The sequence below is a fragment of the Miscanthus floridulus genome, chromosome 7 (genome assembly GCF_019320115.1).
Source record: "Miscanthus floridulus cultivar M001 chromosome 7, ASM1932011v1, whole genome shotgun sequence".
Lineage (NCBI taxonomy): Eukaryota > Viridiplantae > Streptophyta > Magnoliopsida > Poales > Poaceae > Miscanthus > Miscanthus floridulus.
The window spans coordinates 127490397-127510564 of NC_089586.1; positions in this window are offsets into that span (position 1 = coordinate 127490397).

The following is a 20168-nucleotide window of genomic DNA, read 5'->3' on the forward strand; positions in this document are numbered from 1 at the left end:
GGTGATCCCACCTGCGGGGCTCGGGTTGTACCCACACGAGGGCCGAGCTTCCCTCGCCAGAGGTCAGAGCTAGCTGCTCTACGGTGCTGGCTGCCTCGGCATCCACCGCCTCCTTCCCCCGAGAAGTATCGTCGGAGGAGATCGAATGGACCTCCACTTCCCGGACTCTCTCCTGAGACGGCGGCGGGCCTTGGACCAGGGGTGGCACTAAGGCTTGCCCCGCCTCCATCTCCGCTTCCTGGGCCATCGGCCTCTGCCACCTCGGCCTCGGTGGTCCCGGGGGCTCCATCCTCCACCACCCTGGCCTCGGTGGTCCCGAGGGCTCCGGCCTCCGCCACCTCAGCCTCGGTGGTCCTGGATGCCCCAGCCTCCATCGCCTCAGCCTTAGAAGTCCTAGGGGCCTCAACCTCCGTCTCGGTGGCCTCAGCGACTGAGGGCGCCTTGGCTTCATCTGACCCATGGGCCTCAGCCTCACGGGGCACAGGCTCCTCCTCCTCTGCTTGCTCCATGGCCGCCTCGGTAGCCTCTCCCTGGGCTATCGGCTCCTTCAGGTCGGCCCTCGCCGACGCCGCACCACGTTGCATGGCGGCTTGCGCCTCCACCACCCATTGGGCATTGTAGCTGGTGCTCACCTTGAGCGCCTTACGTGGCGCCAAGGCGGGCGCCTCCGCATGATGCTTCTGGCTGAAGACAAGATGCTTACGTGGTCAGCATATGACCGAAGAACGAATGGAAGATGCTGCCAACTCCGCCAAAAGAACACTCACCTCGAACGGGGACACAACCGCTTCAGCACTACGTCCCTCCTCAGCAACGGTGGTGGCGGCAGCAGTGGCACGGCCTCCGTGTCCGCCGATGCTGGCCAGCCCTCACCGGACTCCAGCGCCCCCTCGACCCTCTGCGGGGGTAGTTGCGCCACCCCCACCGCCGCCTGCTCCACCTCCGCCGTCGAGCCCACCGGGCTGACGGCTCGCTTCCCTAATGCCTGTGCCTCGGGCGTGTCGGTCTCGGCCTCGGGGCGGGTGATCGTTGGACCCGACGCATCCTCTCCTCCTCCTCCTAGGAACGCCGGGCCGCTCGATGATGCCCCAGTGTCAGGGAGATGGTCCAGGGGACCCCGCCCCACCTCGCTCTCACCATCTCCACCCAAAGAGTCCATCGACAGTGACGGCGATGGAGACGCCTCCACCGAGAGACCGTCCTGCCTCTGCTGCCGGCGGTGCTTCTCCAGCTCCTCATGCTCAAGGATCTTCCTCTTGCGCTTTGCCTCCTCAGCGTCCTTCTTCTTCTGCGCCTCGGCATGTGCCCGGTTCACAGCCCACCGCCTTGCATCCTCAGGAACAGGCGGCGGGGAGACTCGCACATCCCTCATCCCCTGTAGGAATGGTGAACACAAATAAGGGATCAGAAAACGGTGAGGAACGAAGAGGCCTCAGGGGCTGCAGTGCCGCGTGACTTACTAGGGAGAGGTACCCCCGCGATGGGCGCATCGTAATGGGGGTCAGACCACCGCTCCTTAGCTGCCCCTCCATCATCTCCCTCACCCAACGTAGAATCTCCTCGTCGGAGAGGGCGACGGCGGACATCCGAATGCCCTCAATCGGCCCATCCGGTGTCATATCGAACAGGTGCCGCCACCGAGCCATCAGCGGCAGCACCCTCCAGTGGTGGAAGGCAGCCACGACCACAGCCGTCGTAAGGCTGCGGCTCTGTAGCCTCTCCAGCCCCTCCAGGAGTGGCTACAGCTTGGGCTGATCCTCCATCGGGATGCCATACCTCCACTTCTTCGGCTGGCTCTCCATGACCCGCCCGGTGTAGGGGGGAAGTCCGCCATCATCGTTGCGGAGGTAGAACCAACTGTTATACCAGTGGCGGTTGGACGACGCGAGCTACGCTGGGATGTAGAGGTGCTGCCAGTCTTGGCGCACTTGGAGAGTGCAGCCGCCGGCCCTCACCACCTTCCTCGTGCTCGTCGTGCCCGTCGGCTTGGTGGTATGCCCCGCTTGGAAAAGGTGGAGCCACAGCTCCCAATGGAGGGCAATCCCCAGGTACCCCTCGTAGACGGTGACGAAGATGGCCGCCTGCGTGATGGAGTTGGGGTTGAAGTTGTGAAGCTCCATGCCGTAGTAGTACGAGAGCGCTCGCATGAACCGGTCCGCCGGCAGGTCGAGACCACGCTCGTGGAAGGACATGAAGCTCACAATGTAGCCATCATGTGGCCTCGGCTTCGGCTCACCCCCCGGAGCAATCCACTCTGGTCTGCTGGGGTCGATAACTGGATAGACGAGGCCATCATCGATGAGCAACTATAGCGTCTCCACAGATATGTCGGATTGACCCCAAGGATCTGCCTGAATGATGACAGTGCCAGCCATGAGTGTGGTGGAGAATGTGACTACGGTGGTAAGGCTCGCTCTCTCCCTCTCTTCCTCCCCCTTCTCCCTTCTTCTCCCCGACGCTCTCTGTTCTTAGCAACGGCTTGAGGGCAGCAAGGGCGAATGCAGGCAAGGTAAGGAGGGGAGGGGCGAGGCTCATTATGTATTTATGCAGGAAAGGGCGAAATGGATGGGCGATGAAACCAGGGAAGTTTCCCTTAGATCTGGCACAGTTAATCCAGATCCGATTTTACCGCCCACGCACCCACCTTTTCCCTATTAATCGCACGCACAGTTATGTCCCATCCGCTGACACCATGTTGCATCTGACCACAACAGCGGCAGGCGCCGTTCTGCCTCTCCAAGAAAACCGCCTCAAAAGGCGCACCTACCGTTGTCAGCTGATGGGAGAGAAATATCCCCTACCCGATTCCTTTCAGACGAAGGAACTAGGCACCAAGTCCGTTACGGTCCAGGGGTTCGAAGGCTGCGCCCTCGAGGGTCTCAACAGCCACCCTAGGACAACAGAGTTAGGGACAACTATGGGCGAGCCCGTACATGGCCGAGGCCCGAGCAAGCGATTGCTCGGGATTCCCTAAGTCATGTCTGAGACCGGCAGGGAAGTCTCTGAATGAGATCCCACCGTAGGGAGGCATCGAGCCCCTGGGGCTAATCGAATGGCCCTGGGACCCACTAGAGAAGCCCTCTAGTACTTTTGGAGTGCATCTCTAGACCGCTAGCCGACCCCTATCGAATGGGGCATGGGCCTCCACTCGGACTTACCCGATAATAGCTCATCGGAAGTGCCACTGCTCGCGCCCACCGAGGGTAGCCTAGCATATTCCACCCCTCCTTCCGAACGAAAAGGATGCACGAGGGTCGCACAAAAAGCCAGGGGAACTCTTGATCGCCCTCTCGCTCCATGCAGAGGCTCGGGGGCTCTTCCTGCAACCATGCCGAGACCCAGCGACCTAGGCTCGCACCCAAGGGCTCGGCAAACAAACCCTCCTTCCGAACGAAAAGGATGCGCGAGGGTCGCACAAAAAGCTAGGGGAACTCCTGATCGCCCTCTTGCTCCATGCAGAGGCTCGGGGGCTCTTCCTACAACCATGTCGAGACCCAGCGACCCAGGCTCGCACCCGAGGGCTCGGCAAACAAACCCTCCTTCCAAATGAAAAGGATGCGCGAGGGTCGCACAAAAAGCCAGGGGAACTCCTGATCGCCCTCTCGCTTTGTGCAGAGGCTCGGGGGCTCTTCCTACAACCATGCCAAGACCCAGCGACCCAGGCTCGCACCTGAGGGCTTGGCAAACAACCCCTCCTTCCGAACGAAAAGGATGCGCGAGGGTCGCACAAAAAGCCAGGGGAACTCCTGACCACCCTCTCGCTCCGTGCAGAGGCTCAGGGGCTCTTCCTGCACCCAGGACGAAGACAAGCAACCTGAACTCATAGGGAAAAACGTGATAAAAGGCACCAAGCCTGTTACGGTCTAGGGGTTCGAAGGCTGGGCCCCCGAGGGTTTCGACAGTCGCCCCAGGACAACAGAGTCAGGGATGACTATGGGCGAGCCTGTACATGGCCGAGGCCCAAGCAAGCAAATGCTTGGGATGCCCTAAGTCGTGTCCGAGACCGGTAGGGAAGTCTCTGAATGGGATCCCACCGTAGGGAGGCACCGAGCCCCTAGGGCCAATCGAACGGCCCTAGGACCCACTGGAGAAGCCCTCTGGTACTTTTGGAGTGTGTCTCTGGACCGCTAGCCGACCCCTATCGAATGGGGCATGGGCCTCCACTCAGACTTACCCAATAACAGCTCACCGGAAGTGTCATCGCTTGCGCCCACCGAGGGTAGCCTGGCATATTCCACCCCTCCTTCCGAACGAAAAGGATGTGTGAGGGTCACACAAAAAAGCCAGGGAAACTCCTGATCGCCCTCTCGCTCCATGCAGAGGCTCGGGGGCTCTTCCTACAACCATGCCAAGACCCAGCGACCCAGGCTCGCACCCAAGGGCTCGGCAAACAACCCCTCCTTCCAAACAAAAAGGATGCGCGAGGGTCGCACAAAAAGCCAGGAGAACTCCTGATCGCCCTCTCGCTCCGTGCAGAGGCTCGGGGGCTCTTCCTGCAACCATGCTGAGACCTAGTGACCCAGGCTCGCACCCGACGGCTTGGCAAACACGGTAAAACCCCTCACTCAACACGAGAAAAGCCCTGGAGGAATAAATCCACTCCTCCAGGGCCTCGGAGGCTACACCCAGCGGGTGCGCTCGCGTGCACCCACCGAAGCCTCGAAGTATGAAATACCATCCCGTCAGGAGCTGCCGAGAGCTAAGTCTCGTGAAAGCCTCAGGAAGAGCGCTCACACTCTCCCAGAGGCTCAGGGGCTACTGTCAGGTACCGTAAAAAGGGGTCCCCTAAGCAAGAACCCAAAAAATCACTTAGACCCTATAAAAATCGAAGCCAAGATACAACTACTGGCTAAACCCTACCTTGTCCAAGGCTACCGATTCTCCGCCTCGCACGTAAGGCCTTGGATAGGGAACCGATTCTTCGTATCGCTCGAGGCCCACCCAGAAGGCCTCGGACGAGTTGCCGATTCTCCGCCTCGCTCGAGGCCGGCTCAGCAAACAACCCCATCGCCTCCGCCTTGACCAACTTCTCTGACGGGATGACACGTCCAACCAATGCGATCAACCGCTCCCACGATATCAGCCGAACGACGGCTCGACACAGCGAAGTGGCTGACAAGACGTGGATCACATTGAAGCCATGCCGTCCAGGACAGGATAGGGTAGGCGTTACCGACTGCTGTGCTCAGCACTGTGCCCATGACAGACACCCATGCGGTGCTGTGCTACCTAAACCTAGCTCCGAGGACAGTGTGGCGTGGGGAGTCAAGTTTGGGCCCCTATAGCCTCAGAATCAGTGTATAGGACCGACTGCTCCCTCTGAGCCTCGGCAATCCACTTTAGGGTCTCGGCAGCCTCGGGATTTGCACCCACCGAGCCCCCTAAGATGGCTCGGCCTCGGCACCAACTGAGCCTCGGCTTTTTACACTATCAGCACACAGCGACCGGCACGTCGTTCGCCATGCCCTGTGTCAAGCTATCACTAGAGCTCCCACGTCGCACAGGATAGGACGTGACCGGCGCGTTGCCTCCAGCACATCAAGGACATGACTGCTCCGTCGACCATGCCGCCACAGTAGCAAGCTACAGGGCTTGGACACGCCACCTCCGCTTACAGGACGCTGCGTAGCGAACACATGTACCACCCCTATCCCCCCATCGACTATAAAAGGGAGATATCGGGGCCATTTCTAGAGAGACCACGAACTCATGAGACGATGAGCACACGTTCTCACGAACAGAGGAACACGAACTCGCGAGTTCATGAACTCACGCATAGATGCTCAGAGGAACACACGCTCAACACACGCGCTTTCCCGCTGCCTGAGATTAACATCTCAAGCAATCCACACCATTCCACGCAGAGACCTAGGGCTAGCTCCCTCTCGCACCTAGCTTGTAACCCCCTACTACGAGCACCTCTGTCACACCCAGTTTCATAAAACAAAACCGAATGCACATCACATGTATGCCAGGATCTGTTTATTCATACATGCGACGACAAAATGATACATTGCAATGTTTATTACAAAAGCGATTACATATATAAAAAATAACTAGAGGGTCTAAACACAAAATTTCATCAGAGTTTCAGCAGAGCAGGGTCTCCATCCCTTTAGGCAGCTGACCGGGGGTACACCAGCCTAGCATCAACATCGTCTTCAGGAAACACCATCTTCTAGTCCGAACCGCTAGGTGGGGTAGCAAAGGGGACAAAGAGAAGGGTGAGCACATCGAAATGTACTCCGCAAGTGTAGGAAAGTATGACATGCGGGCCAACACAAGGAAAGGCTAACAGGGTTTGACACAAGCACTTAAGCAACACACCTATTACCTTAAACCTTAAGCACCTATATAACTGGGTGAGATCTTCCTTCTCCTTAGAGAACCACTGAAACCAACACTCGGATCCCATCCGAGCACCACACCTGGATCCCATCCAAGCAAACCAACACTTGGATTCCATCCAAGCCTCCCAACTGAACCAGAGCCATCTAATCAAGAAGAAGTCCAGGTCGCTCTTGACCGTGAGCATGGCTGATATATCAGTTTTACACTCTACAGAGGTTGCACACTTTCACCACGAGTCATGTTTCCCCATAACGCTTCACACAACCTAGGTGCTCAGCGGGGTCACACTACAAGGCCTTTACAAAGTTCCTCCAAGTCTATTTTACACCTTCACTAAGGTTTCTAACCGCTAATAGTGGGTACCAACACCACTGCAGAAGCCCCCTCTTGTGCCACACAAACCGACCCGATGTAGCATAACTTGGAGAAAACCAATTACTTGGCCAGGGCCAGAGCCATATAGCCCTCGAGGTTGCGCTGTTAAGCCGGGTTACTTGTTCATGAACCGGTCCTTAGAATCCAAGCAGGAACGAGCACAATCCATTCCACCAATTCCAACAATCCACCAGAAAACATTTACCCAAAATCTGGCACACACCTCCACCAAAACCAACCATCCTGCCGGATTCCTATTCACCATGTTACTATAAACATTACCAACCCAAGTTGCATAAATCATTAATTAATATTAAATGATAACATTTCCAACCCAAGACTGCAAGCTAAGCAAGACAGCTATCCAACCAACCCAGGTTACAAGGATGATAACATCAAGTTCTAGTAAACTCTAACATAGGATTCAAATTATGACTCAGCATGCAACTAATGGTCTAACTAAACTAACTCAAAGTAAAACAAATATAGGAGCAAGATGGTCAAGGACACTTGCCTTAGGCTTAGAAACGCATAATAACTCGAACTCTTGGTCTTCGGGATCCACCGATGACTTCTCTTCTATCATGGCAAACTTCGGGCACATAGACATACAAGCAAATATATACAAATATATAAAAGCAGTACACCAAACATGATAAGCAACTTATGAAAAGGTTACTTACGAGTAGGTCTTGTTTCTATGATCGCGTGAGCACAAAAACCACTGAAAACGGAGATCGGACGGAAAAGATACGGACTCCAGAAGATTTATCGCGAGGAGGGGCATTTAAGGTATTTCACATGAAACGTGCTGAAATAGATGAAATAAATAGTACTAGCATGATTAAACAATGATAGAAATATATATTAAAAAGATGAAACTAAAAGAATTGAATTAGGATATCATATGGATGAATAATAGATGAAAAGGACGGAAATTGGAAGAACCAAGGACCTATCTGCGATTTTAGAAAATATGTAATCGCGAATATGCCGTTCTTCTATCTCTGGATCAGATCGCTACAGTAGAAATCGCGATACTGTTCATGTGTGGCCAACAGAGAAGAAAAGGGAGGGAAGGGGAGGCCGTGAGAGCTAGGTCCGAGCTCGGCCGGCTATGGAGGACGAGCGGGCGTGCAGCGGCCAGGGCGCCGGGCTAGGGCTGCGGCACAGCAAGCAGCAACGGCGGCCAGAGAGCAGCGGCAGCGCCCAGCTAAGCAGCAGCGGCGGCCAGAGCAAGCTGTAGAGCGAGGGAGGAGGTGGCCTCGGCCAGGTAGAGGGCTTGGCCAGCCATCTAGCATGCAGCAGCAGCGGCCACGATGCAGCAGAGAAGGAAGGGAGTGGCCAGCAATGGTGATGCTCGTCGGAGAAGAAAAAGAAAGGATGGGGAACGGGTCAAACGGTGACAGATTCGTGAAACGAAACATGAGACGGTGTAGAGGAGATCGATACAAACCTCGTGATGGTCTCGGAATTCACAGGGGACACCGGAGTTGGCCGAAAAAGCTCGCCGAACATTCGCCGGAAAAGTTCGTCGTCGCAACTTCGGCGATAGATGTAGGGCAAACGGATTGGCGGCTCATGAAACCGATCGTACTTTTGGAATTAGGGCATCGAGGAGAACACCAGCATGTATTTATAGGCGAGGTTTAGGTCGGTGGAAAAATTAGGGTTTTAGGATTATTTTAATTTCCCGAATTAAAATAATTCTAGAAAATCCAGAATTGCTTTTTAAGCCATGAAAAATAGTCCGGAGCTCAGAAAAATCCCCGGAAAAATCCTGGAGATAGATTGAAGGATGAGGAACTCAACTAAAGTTGTTTGAGCTCATGAAAAGATTGTTGCAAGGAAAAATATTAAGCTTAAGGAAAAATGAATTTAATTCCAGAAAAGGTCAGAAAATTTCCCGGAGAGAAAGAAACGTCGCTCTATCATATTTCAAAACCATTTGCACTCATAAACATCAAATGCAACCGGCATGAATGCAACACCCTTCACATTATATTACCAAAGTTATTTAAAAATCATCATTTTCACATTATAAATTGCAAAAACCCTAATTAAATCTTGGAAACTTTAGAAAATGATAAAAGCATAAATTTTATTTAGTGAAAACTATTCACAACCCAAAATAGAATTTTTGAGGTGTGACAGACTACCCCCCTTAACAGGAATCTCGCCCCGAGATTCGCTGAAGCTACAGTCATTACAAAGAACTAAATCACTCAAGTTCATAATGACAAAACATTCAACCGCACAAGGTCACACTAACATGATAATGTCCTTAGGCGAAAACACACTAGCACACAACTTAGCAACGTGCTATCGTTAAAAGCGCACAGGGTGAAAACCTTCCTATAAAGGGCATAGGGTAGAATGATCTTGAAATCTTTGATCTTCTTTAGTGTGATGATTCTTCATGTTGACATAGAATCTTCATCCTCATAACATCTTCAATTCTTGATGTAGAATCTCCAGCTCCATTCCATCAGCCTTGGAGACACGAGGGGTTACGTTGAAGAGTTTTACTTTGAAACAAAGCATCAAGGAGAAAGACAACAAGAGAGTAGACTTTGTTTTTACTAAAATAACTTCGAAACACGGCCATTGCTACCTAGGCTGACGTCCTACGGTCAACATAGCTCTGATACCACCTTGTCACACCCGGTTTCATAAAACAAAACCGAATGCACATCACATGTATGCCAGGATCTGTTTATTCATACATGCGACGACAAAATGATACATTGCAATGTTTATTACAAAAGCGATTACATATATAAAAATGACTAGAGGGTCTAAACACAAAATTTCATTAGAGTTCCAGCAGAGCAGGGTCTCCATCCCTTCAGGCAGCTGACCGGGGGTACACCAGCCTAGCATCGACATCGTCTTTAGGAAACACCATCTTCTAGTCCGAACTGCAGGGTGGGGTAGCAAAGGGGACAAAGAGAAGGGTGAGCACATCGAAATGTACTCCGCAAGTGTAGGAAAGTATGACATGCGGGCCAACACAAGGAAAGGCTAACAGGGTTTGACACAAGCACTTAAGCAACACACCTATTACCTTAAACCTTAAGCACCTATTTAACTGGGTGAGATCTTCCTTCTCATCAGAGAACCACTGAAACCAACACTCGGATCCCATCCGAGCACCACACCTGGATCCCATCCAAGCAAACCAACACTTGGATTCCATCCAAGCCTCCCAACTGAACCAGAGCCATCTAATCAAGAAGAAGTCCAGGCCACTCTTGACCGTGAGCACGGCTGATATATCAGTTTTACACTCTGCAGAGGTTGCACACTTTCACCACGAGTCATGTTTCCCCATAACGCTTCACACAACCTAGGTGCTTAGCGGGGTCACACTACAAGGCCTTTACAAAGTTCCTCCAAGTCTGTTTTACACCTTCACTAAGGTTTCTAACCGCTAACAGTGGGTACCAACACCACTGCAGAAGCCCCCTCTTGTGCCACACAAACCGACCCGATGTAGCATAACTTGGAGAAAACCAATTACTTGGCCAGGGCCAAAGCCATATAGCGCTCGAGGTTGCGCTGTTAAGCCGAGTTACTTGTTCATGAACCGGTCCTTAGAATCCAAGCAGGAACGAGCACAATCCATTCCACCAATTCCAACAATCCACCAAAAAACATTTACCCAAAATCTGGCACACACCTCCACCAAAACCAACCATCCTGCTGGATTCCTATTCACCATGTTACTATAAACATTACCAACCCAATTTGCATAAATCATTAATTAATATTAAATGATAACATTTCCAACCCAAGACTGCAAGCTAAGCAAGACAGCTATCCAACCAACCCAGGTTACAAGGATGATAACATCAAGTTCTAGTAAACTCTAACATAGGATTCAAATTATGACTCAGCATGCAACTAATGGTCTAACTAAACTAACTCAAAGTAAAACAAATATAGGAGCAAGATGGTCAAGGACACTTGTCTTAGGCTTAGAAACGCATAATAACTCGAACTCTTGGTCTTCGGGATCCACCGATGACTTCTCTTCTATCATGGCAAACTTCGGGCGCATAGACATACAAGCAAATATATACAAATATATAAAAGCAGTACACCAAACATGATAAACAACTTATGAAAAGGTTACTTACGAGTAGGTCTTGTTTCTACGATCGCGTGAGCACAAAAACCACTGAAAATAGAGATCGGATGAAAAAGATACGGACTCCAGAAGATTTATCGCGAGGAGGGGCATTTAAGGTATTTCACATGAAAAGTGCTGAAATAGATAAAATAAATAGTACTAGCGTGATTAAACAATGATAGAAATATATATTAAAAAGATGAAACTGAAAGAATTGAATTAGGATATCATACGGATGAATAATAGATGAAAAGGACGGAAATTGGATGAACCAGGGACCTATCTGCGATTTTAGAAAATATGTAATCACGAATATGCCCTTCTTCTATCTCTGGATCAGATTGCTACAGTAGAAATCGCGATACTGTTCATGTGCGGCCAACAGAGAAGAAAAGGGAGGGAAGGGGAGGCCGTGAGAGCTAGGTCCGAGCTCGGCCGGCTATGGAGGACGAGCGGCTGGCCAGCGGGCGTACAGCGGCCAGGGCGCCGGGCTGGGGCTGCGGCACAGCAAGCAGCAACGGCGGCCAGAGAGCAGCGGCAGCGCCCAGCTAAGCAGCAGCGGCGGCCAGAGCAAGCTGTAGAGCGAGGGAGGAGGTGGCCTCGGCCAGGCAGAGGGCTTGGCCAGCCGTCTGGCATGCAGCAGCAGCGGCCACGATGCCGCAGAGAAGGAAGGGAGTGGCCAGCAATGGTGATGCTCGTCGGAGAAGAAAAAGAAAGGATGGGGAACGGGTCAAACGGTGACGGATTCGCGAAACTAAACACGAGACGGTGTAGAGGAGATCGATACGAACCTCGTGATGGTCTCAGAATTCGCAGGGGACACCGGAGTTTGCCGAAAAAGCTCGCCGAAGCCGGAAAAGTTCGCCGTCGCAACTTCGGCGATAGATGTAGGGCAAACGGACTGGCGGCTCACGAAACCGATCGTACTTTTAGAATTAGGGCATCGAGGAGAACACCGGCATGTATTTATAGGCGAGGTTTAGGTCAGTGAAAAAATTAGGGTTTTAGGATTATTTTAATTTCACGAATTGAAATAATTCCAGAAAATCCAGAATTGCTTTTTAAGCCATGAAAAATAGCCCGGAGCTCAGAAAAATCCCCGAAAAAATCCTAGAGATAGATTGAAGGATGAGGAACTCAACTAAAGATGTTTGAGCTCATGAAAAGATTGTTGCAAAGATCAAGGAAAAATATTAAGCTTAAGGAAAAAGGAATTTAATTCCAGAAAAGGTCAGAAAATTTCCCGGAGAGAAAGAAACGTTACTCTATCATATTTCAAAACCATTTGCACTCATAAACACCAAATGCAACCGGCATGAATGCAACACCCTTCACATTATATTACCAAAGTTATTTAAAAATCATCATTTTCACATTATAAATTGCAAAAACCCTAATTAAATCTTGGAAACTTTAGAAAATGATAAAAGCATAAATTTTATTTAGTGAAAACTATTCACAACCCAAAATAGAATTTTTGGGGTGTGACAACCTCGGTGCAAAGAATACAAGATCGATCTCTCAGACTAGACGTAGGGCACCTATTGCCTGAACCAGTATAAACCTCGTGTCTCTTTGCATCACCATCCAAGATTAGGAACACGCAGTATAAATTCACTAGTTGGTTGAGGGCCCTCCGATCCAAAACACCGACAATGTGCTTCTCATTGATACAAAGGTATGCATTTGGGGTAGATAGTTGAGGCTTGAATCTTGCATTTTTTATAGACATTACTTGATTGTTGGAATGACACCACTTGTAGATACCACTTGTAACCTGTACCACTTGTATCTTGTGTAGGGCTTCTTGAGATACCACACATATGATCTTTGACCTTGATATCAATTTGTGGAACACCTCCCCCTATGTGATAGCATGGGTCATCCATTTGATACACTTGAGCTCTTATAGGTGAGGGATACATTCTTCATTTGATGATCACTTAAAGTTGAGGATCACTTATGGAACCATCTGTCTTGCATGATTGATACCACGTATAAATGTGATATCACTTGAAAGAATTTTCTAGTATAGAACCACTTGTAGGATTTGTCAATTTTAACCATTTCTTGAACATTTGCTATCTTCATGAGTACCCTTTATAGGATATCACTTGTGGGTTGATCTAGACATTACTTGTGAATTCTTGATGAAATACTTGAGTCTAGATACCACTTAGAACAAAGAAACTATATATCTATTTGCATTATTGTCTTGTGCTTGTACTCTTAACACTATCATGAGCTTCTATGGTTGACTTGAACTAAATTGATTTGCCTAAGCTTCTAAGTCCGATTTGAACCCATGACAAGCTTCTTCACACCTCTTGCAAGGGTTATCTTGCCAATGTTGTACTTGTCACTTGTTTAGTAATTCAAATTAAATCAAGTACTTGGGTTCACTAGCTCATGAACGAATTCATATACTAACCACTAGATCAATTAATCATTCAAGCAATAGTGGTAGGCTTATGAATTTAAAAATTTCATTTGTTATGCATGATCCTATGAAGTATGTACTATATGTACTAATCGCATACTAGTAAGGGATGAAATGATCATGCATATTACAATGATACATTTGCTATGTTGGAGTAGAGGATAGTCACATAGATTCCAATTCATTACTCCAATAGCAATGTGAAGTCCAATTATAAGCTTGGTGAAGACCAATAAATACTATTTTGAATTCTATTCTTCTCCCATATTAAATAAATACCACTTATGATCAAGTACACTTTCTTGTTGTGGTTGGCTTGCTTCATCTTTTGATCAATGCTTGCATGAGAGAACTATTTGGAATACTACTTGAAATATCATGACTAGCTCTCTTTTGGGTGTTGCTTACTTTTCTTTGATCAATCCTTTTGATTTCTTCAACTAAGCATCTCAAATGTCCCTCGGATCACCACTTCCATGTTAGCCTTCCAAGTACCACACTTGGTTTACCTATACATAGGCAGCAAGCCCCTACACTAGGGAGAAGTGACCTCTTTCCAAAAATCATTCTTGACACTCACTTGAAATATCTTGATTGATTGATCCAAGTGAAGGACTTGACTTGATGAGTAACCTTGATTCCTTATATAAGTCATTTTTTTTACTTGTTTAAGTCCTTTTCTTTCTACCAAATGATCTTCAATAACATCTAGAACTTAAACTTTATCTTCATCTTGACTTCAATCTTGATCTTCTAATTTGAATACCAAATGTGTGCAAAGTACACTCCACAATCAAATGTCCTTGTACTCTTTGCTTGTCATGATTTTAGATCATCTCAAAACCAAGCTTAGGTGCCTCAATTACTTATAAACATGTTTTCAACTTGAGGACCTTTCAATCAAAGTGGCTCCAAATAAATCCAATAATTGTCACTTTTCTGGCAGATTCTGTACTCTTCAAAGAAAAATACATATCTCCCAAAGTACAAATCCAAATGCCACGAAATTTGGTGGGGATGTTCTTAACTAAGTTATCTAGTAGATGTAAAAATTTGAGCTTCATTTGACTTCTATATTGCTACCAGATTTTAATTCTTCCACCACTGCTATATGCTGAAAACTGCTGCACTATAACTGACAAGATTCACTCCAAAACTGAAGCATCTCTTATCCAATTCTCATAAAATTTGTACAGAATTATATACCATAAGTCTAGAGCATATACACCAATTTTTATGCCAATCCAAAAAGTTTTGATCACTCAAACATGGCAAAGATCACAGCTAGCTCAGATTTTGTAATATAGGATTGATTTCAATCACTTGAGCTATACTTCATCAAATATGAATCAAACTTGAAACTAACTTGTTTGAATACTTCTACAAGACATAAATCCATTCAATCCACTTACTAAAAGTCATCTTATGAATTTATCTAATACAAATCAATCCAAACTTGATTACTAAGCTATTATCTATTCAGTCATCTCACAGCAAGCAACATTGTATATTTATCCAATTCAATCAACTCATATGCACCCAAATAAAATGATCAACAAGAGATATACCTAGGTTAGCTCATGATCATCCAACTAGCAAGCTTCAACTCAATTATTTACAAGCCATCAAATAATCTAATAAATTACCACAACTTGAATATGACACTTGTATGTTGTAGCACTTCTTAACTTCACTCAATTTGTCATGGCATTGGGATAATGATCATCACTTAGCAATACTTGGCTCAACTACATGATCAACAAGATGAATACCGTTTGAACCAAGCCTCCAATGCTGATGGTACATATAAACAATCATCCACTTTTTGATGGTACCTAAATAATTTTAGGTCCTCTCAAGTTAGGAGCAACATACTTAGGCAATGCCTTAGTATAAGTAGCGGGATGTTTTGCAATAGCAACCGTAGATGTACCATTACCATCCTTTCTAAGCACATCATTATCAATAATTGAAATAGGCTTAAAAATGTTATCTAGAGGACATTAATGTGCCATGTGTCCTATTTCTTGGTATGAGTAGCACTCTCTTTGATTGAGCCTTCTCTTCCTTGCTCATGTAGTGCTTCTCTTTGCCTTGCCTCTTATGGATTGCTTGAGCCTTCTTCTCAAGCTTGGTAGGACACTTAGAGGCAAAGTGTCCCGTACTTCCACACTTGAAGCACTTGATGTGAGTATAATCTCTCTTCTCATCTTCATTCTTGCTTATCATTTTGGCATCTTGAGTTTGCATTGGATGTCTTGCCTTTCCACCCATTTTTGTTTTCTTCTTCTCTATCATCAAATCACAACCATCTTCATGGTTGATCTTGATTTGCTCTTGGGGTGTCTTCTCTTGCTCAACTTGTGGCTTTGGTTGAGGCTTCACTTGTTGCTTCACCAATAGCTTGGTTGGGTACATTAAGGTAAGATGACCCCAAGTGCAGCACTTGAAGCACTTCACATGCTTAAGCCTCTCTTCTTCTTTTATCTTCTTGAGCTTCTCAATGTTAGGGCAACCATTTGCAAGGTGTCCCGCTTCATGACACCAGTAGTACATGGTATGAGAGAGCTTTTTTTTGTTGTAGCTTCTTCATCTTTCTTTCTCCCTTTATTTCATCCTTTGTCATCTTCTTCTTGAAGCCAAGGCCACACTTGTCATGTAACACCCCTGGTGTTAGGCTTGCATGATTACACTTGCATTCCATGAACATGAGCATCATTCATCCATTCATGAGCTTATTTTACATGAAACATGTTATCGAAACATTGCAACATATTGTATATTTCATGAGTGTTGTTTTTGTTTATGAAATGATTAGTGTGCAACACTCAAGTGCAACATGTGCAACTTACTTTAGTGGAACCTAGCTAGTTAGTACGATATAACAAGATCATGAAACATGTGAAACAGGACCTTGAAACAAATGTAGCATTTCAATTGTTTTTCATCGTTTCAATGCATTATGTGCTTGATTCTTGTGTGACCAATGTGTGGTATGGCTAAATATATTTTTAAACACCTTAGCTATGCTTAGAAAGTCATTAGGAACAATGTTCATGTTAACCACTTTGCCTAATTAAGTTTTCAAATAGTGGTTGACTTGTTTTGACTCCTGAACTCTTTGGTTTGACTGTTTAAAAAGTGCAACTTAGAGTCTATGCATGCTTGAACAATCTAAAGCAAAGTTTTAGCAAATTTAATAAGGAACAAACTTTGTTTAGAAGCCAAGTCATGAAAATGTGTACAACATGTTCAAAAGGGACCCACAAGTCAGAAGTGAAAGCTGATTCAATACTTAGCAAATTTTCTAAGTCCTAACTGCAATTTCAGTTGGATCAAGCCAACTTGGGCTTGATGTAACTTCGGATCCATGGCGAATTAGAGGATTGGCATTGAAAAGAAGTTGTAGATGGAAGGTAGGTCTACAATTTTCATGTACGTTTCTTTCGCTAACTCGTCACGGTTTAAGAGAACAAACGTCATCAAGTCGAGCTGTCAGGCTGATCTAAGGAACTGAATGCGCGCTACAGTGATCACCATTTTAGAAAACGTCCGACGCGTGGGTGACACTCGTCGCCGGCCTTCTGCTCACGCTGCCACGCACCACAGGCTTCCTGGCACTGTTGGCCGCGTCTTGAGCACCCCGCGCGCCTGCCCGACCGAGTCGCCTGCTCCATTTGCTTTCTTTCGCTTCCACAGCGCGCAGCACCGAAGCCACCGCAGCCCCTCCAGTTCTGACCGAGCTTCGCCGTTGCCGTTTGAGCTCGCCACTGCAAAAACGTGTCGGCCATCTTGCTCCTCGCTTCGCAGTGATCCCCTCTACCACCTCCACCGTTCAATCGAGTCAATCGAGCCTTGGTAAGGGCGAAATCGCCGTTTTCTTCCACCGCCACCATGGCTGACCTCGCCGGAGATGGCACTCCACGCGGACAACCGCCACCATGGCCTTCCCGTCCTCTCTCTCTCGCGCTAGGTCCTAGGTGCGATGCTGTTGCTCGTAGAGTCACCCACTAGAGCCGTAGCGTCGTCACCTCACCGGAGCAACGTCGGACCGTGCCGCCGTCCGCCATTCGCGCTATCGTCCTTGTTGGGGATCAGTAGAGTTTGAATTGAGGGCTTAGATAGGTGCGCCTTGGTGTGGGGAGCGCGCCTGAGCCGTCGGGTTCACCGGAGAGGTCACCGGCGATGAGCTTCGCCGCCGCCCTGTTCTCCTCCCCTGGCTGTCTCTCTGTCGGGCGGGACCCGCGCGTCAGTCGCAGCGTGCGGAGGCGGGAGCCAGCATGGGCCGCGCCGTTTCTGGGCCACGCCAGCATGCGTCACGGGCCGCCATGATTTTTTCCGGGCTGGCCCAGTAACTGATTAGGCTTTCCTTTATGTTTTGTTTATTTTGTTTTTCATAGATTTGGGTGCATGATTCAAAAATGTGTAACTCAAGTTTGGTAGATCCAAATGTTATGGTTCCAATTTTGTTGAGTTCCTAGTAATGTCTAGTATTTAATATAAATATTATATGAGCACATGTTTTAGAAATTTTGGATGAATTAAATAGGACTTTGAAATGTGTTTTTAGATGCATGCAAACTTGTTTGAATTTTATCTTGAGTTGCTGTGGTCCAAAAATTATGAAATTTTGTGGGTAATCTATTTTTGCTTAGTAGAAGCTCTGGTTAAAATTTTAGAGCTAGTGCATGTGTAGTTTTTTAGTTATAGAATTTTCTTTTATCAATGGATGGATCTGGTGTGAATTTTCATAATTTTTCTATAGATCCAGTAAAGGTAAAAATTGGTGAGTGCTATTCTTATGCTAGAATGATACTAGGAAAAATGTGAAATCTGTTACTTGACACTTTTAACTAAGGTTTCCTATTTATGCCTTTTTAAGCAATTATGCCTTGTCATTTTTGTGTAGGCTATTTTACTTATCTAAATGCCATGAAAATTTTATGGTAGTCTACTTAGAGTAGTACTATGCTACTGTAATTTTCTCAGATTTTTATGAGCATAGAAATACATGTTGCTATGTAGCCCTAGTTAAAATGAAATAAAATAATCTTCCTTAATGCGAGTTTAGTTGATAATGTTCCCTTTGGTGTATCTTTGAAGCATCTTAATTTGCTGTGGTGATTTGGCATGTTAGTACAGTGGTTGTCATAGTAGATAATAGTACATGTTCTTGGATGATGTTGACTACCTTGTAGAAGAACTTTGCTACGACCTATACATGCTCCTCTACATTTCATGCATCATAATCATTACATGTCATCTCTCCAATGCACCTCTGCATTAGCACTTATGCATCTGCATCATATAGGATCGCAGGAGGAATTACAAGTAGCAGTTCAGGAAGAGCAGACCGGGACCGATCCATAAGAAGTCCAGGCACCGGAGGTGCCAGAGGAAGAGGAGCAAGGAGAGGACTTGCCGGAGTGCGTGGATCACCAACCTAGTTTGTTCGAACGAGGCAAGCCCCGGAGCATTCTAAGTCTCCTACTTTACGAAAGCAATTCTTTCTATATATATATATAAGTTTACATATTGTGCATTAAGTTGTAGGAGTTGATTGAAACCGTTGATGCATTCCTTGCTATCCTTGCCTACCTTATTACCTTTTCCCTATTAGGTCAGGATCGAATAACTGCTTAGCCTTGCTTAGACCGGTAGCGATCGGTGATACCCGATCACCTACATTATAGGTGGTTACTGGAAGAAATTGGCTATGGAAAGAATAATATCCTGGAATTAACCATATGTGATGGAAAACTGGAGACTAGACGGAAAAAGTTGGAGGCAACCAGACAGGGATCTGGGGTGCTGTTAGTTTCCATCTATATCGATTAAGGACCGATCGTTGCTCATCCCTCTTGTCATGTTGAACGCATGCCTCACATTTAGCTGGCCGAATAAAGTACCTTTCGACCGCGAAGCTAGTGGCACATTTCGGGCCGGGATCTACACGAGTGCGCGTATTGGTGCTGATGGGGGTATGATAGGGGCGCAAAGAGTGAGCCCAAGGGCAGGTGCGACCTGATTCCTGGTAGTCGGGCAGTCCCTGGGTACTGCGGCTCTAGATTGTCCCGCGGCTACCTAGAAAGTGTCATTGGTGATCTGTAGCTCACTTGATCAGTGGGTGTGGTTTGTGTGAGGAATAAATCACCAGCTGGTTAGGAATCGATTCGAATCGCCATCACTCCTGGATAGTGAGCACTTGACTCGAGCTACGGCATCGTAGTAATTATTATGGAACAATGATGGTTATCTAGATGGTATGGACATGCTAAAGCTAAATTGGTAACTGGATGTTAATGGTTAATCATGTGATTGCTATAGTACAGGTGCTTACCTAGATGAATAGGTTATAATAAAGAGGATGCAAAGTATTTAAAATGATGTTTTTAGGATAGCTTATGCTTTTCGCAAACAGGTCAGCTAGCCCACTAAAGAGAGCCTCGCATAATCCTTGGTGTCGCTTTATTTTGGTTTAAGACGGGTAAGTCTAGCTGAGTACCTTCTCGTACTCAGGGCGTTGTTCCCATTGTTGTTGCAGATGATCAAATGTACTACGGCTATTGCATTAACTGCCTGTATCCGGTGATGGGTGACAACTAGGACCAAGGGCAAATGGTCACTCCGTATCTCTCATCTGATGCTTTTGTTGGAGATGACTACCTACTGGCACTGTATCTGAACTAAAAGTGTGTGTGTGGCTTTAAAACTATTTACTTCCGCTATTTCTGTTGAACTAGGTTTGTAATAACTTTATGTTCTACACTCTGATGTATCTACTATCGTTGTGAACTTGATGTAACGTGTGACGGTACTTGCTAAACTTGTATGATCTTGGTTGTATGTCGATTGATTTGAAATCCT